Genomic DNA, 2,864 nt, shown 5'->3' on the forward strand with positions numbered 1-2,864 from the left:
AGCAGGCCACACCCCTAGGGAAACTCCCCTTGGGCAGATTGGCCACTCAGAACACAGTCATCCGATCCCATCATGGGAACAACCACACAGAACTGGGATCCAGCTAAGTTGACACACAGCTCCAACTATCACATATGGCTATAAATTTTTTGAAAGATGTTTCATCCCACCCTAATCCCCTTACATCAGATCAGGGATGATCACATTAGATTACATTGTGGGGGATGGTTAGACCATTACTGCCACATTACATCATTACATATATACCAAACCACTGAGAATCACAGACAAGGCAAGTTGACAAATATTTCTGAGGGAACATAATTCAATACATAACACTGATAATACAATAATATTGTAATGCTATATAACAAGGTTAAAAAAAAAAAAAACTAATACAGATTTTTGTATAATACATGCATTCCTTTGATATTTACTTAAATTAGAGAGCATTCTATTTCAGCATACTGTCCTAAGTGTCTAAGAAGCTCTGGTGGCATATTGGATAAGGTATTTGGCTGCTAATCAGAAGGTCAGTGGTTCAAACCCACCAGTTCCTCCATGGAAGGAAGATGGGGCTATTTACTTCTGTAAAGATTTACAGCCTCAGAAACCCAGTGGGGGTTGCTATGAGTCAGAACTGACTCGAGGCAGCAAGTTTGGTTTAGTATTATCCTAAGTCTCTAGATAGTATTCAATTGCATGTACAGATTGTGATGTTTGAAATCTGTCTACTATTTTGAATATTCAGGTTATTTCTTATGCTTTTAATTTTATATAAAAATATTGTAAAAAACATACTTTAAATGCATTTGTGAATGCATGTATATATATAGAATAATTTTCTAGATGTGAAACTGCTGGGTCAAAATATATGTCCACATTCATTTAGATAATATTGACTAATTTTCAGACAATTTGCAAGTACCGGCTGACACATTTTTATGTTTGCCAATGTGGTAAAAGAAAAGTGGTACTTAATTATTGTTGTAACTTACATTTCTTCTACTATGTCTTCCAGTTGATAAGCTACTGTATTTTTGGTGAAATCTTTCTTTTGTTCTTTTCACATTTTCTATTGAGTCATTACCTTCTTCACATAATAATAGTCATTTGAATATTATATTAATGTACTTGTAGTTGTAATATGTTGTTGTTGCTGTTATGTGCTGTCAAGTCATGTCCAACTCTTGCTTATGTACAACAGAACCAAACACTGCCCAGTCCTGTGCCAGCCTCACAATCCCTACTATACCCGAGCCCATCGCTGCAGCCACCATGTCAATCCATCTTGTTGAGGGCCTTCCCTCTTTCATTGATGCTCCACTTTACCAGTCATGACATCCTTCTCCAGAGAATGGTCCCGTCTGACAACATGACCAAAGTAGGTGAGAAGAAGTCTGGCCATTCTCAAGTCCAAGGAACATTCCAGCTGCACTTCTTCCAAGACAGATTTGTTAGTCTTTTTAGCAGTCCACAGTACTTTCAGCATTCTTCACCAACACCACAACTCCAAAGCATCAACTCTTCTTAGGTCTTCCTTATTCATTGTCCAGCTCTCACATGCATATGAGGTTATTGAAAATACCATGGCTTGGGTCAAATGCATCTTAGTCTTCAAGGAGATATCTTTGCTCTTCATCACTTGAAAGAAGTTTTTTGCAACAGATGTGCCCAATGCAATACATCTTTTGATGTCTTGACTGCTACTCCCATTGGTGTTGATTGTAGAACCAAGTAGTATGAAGTCTTCAACAACTTCATTCTTTTCTGCATTAATTGTGATGCTGCTTATGGGTCCAATTGTGAGGATTTTTGTTTTATTTATATTGATGTGTAATCCACACTGCAGGTTGTAATCTTTAATTTTCATCAGTAAGTGCTTCAATTCATCTTCACTTTCAGCAAGCAAATTTGTATTGTCTTAGTATCTCAGGTTGTTAATGAACCTTCTCCCAATCCTAATGCCATGTTCTTCTTCTTATAGTCCATCTTCTCAGATTATTTGCTCAGCATAAAGATTGAATAAGTATGATGAAAGGATACAACCCTGATGCACTCCCTTCCTGATTCTAAACTATGCAATATCCCCTTGTTCTATTTGAACGGCAGCCTCCTGCTCTGTGTACAGGTTCCTTATGAGTATAATTAAGTGCTCTGGAATTCCCATTCTTCTCAATGTTATTCACAATTTGTTATGATCAACACAATCAAACACCTTTCTATAGTCAATAAAACACAAGTAACATCTTTCTGGTATTCTTTGCCTTGAGCCAAGATCCATCTGACAACAGGTATGATATTCCTCATTGCACATTGCCTTCTGAATCCAGCTTGCTTTTCTGGAAGTTCTCTGTCAATATACTGCTACGACCATTTTAAAATTATCTTCAATAAGATTTTCTTGTGTGTGATATCAGTTATATTGTTCAATAATTTCCACATTCTGTGGGTTCACCTTTCTTTGGAATGAGTACAAATTTAAATCTCTTCCAGTCACTTGGCCAGGTAGCTGTCTTCCAAATCTCTTGGCATAGCTGAGTGAGAGCCTCCAGTGGGGCATCCGTTTGTTGAAACATCTCAATGGGTATTCCATCAATTTCCAGAGCCTTGTTTTTTTGCCAATTCCTTCAGTGCAGCTTCGACTTCTTCCTTCAATATCATTGGTTCTTGGTCATATGCCACCTCCTGAAATAGACGATTATCTACCAAATCTTTTTTGATATAGTGACTCTCTGTATTCCATCCATCTTCTTTTGATGTTTCTTGCATCATTCAACATATTGGCCATGGAATCTTTCAGTATTGCAACTCGAAACTTAAATTCTTTCCTCAACTCTTTCAACTTGAGAAATGTCAAGTGT

Source organism: Orycteropus afer, unplaced genomic scaffold (assembly GCF_000298275.1).
Source record: "Orycteropus afer afer isolate SDZICR_OR568_19922 unplaced genomic scaffold, OryAfe1.0 scaffold00625, whole genome shotgun sequence".
NCBI lineage: Eukaryota > Metazoa > Chordata > Mammalia > Tubulidentata > Orycteropodidae > Orycteropus > Orycteropus afer.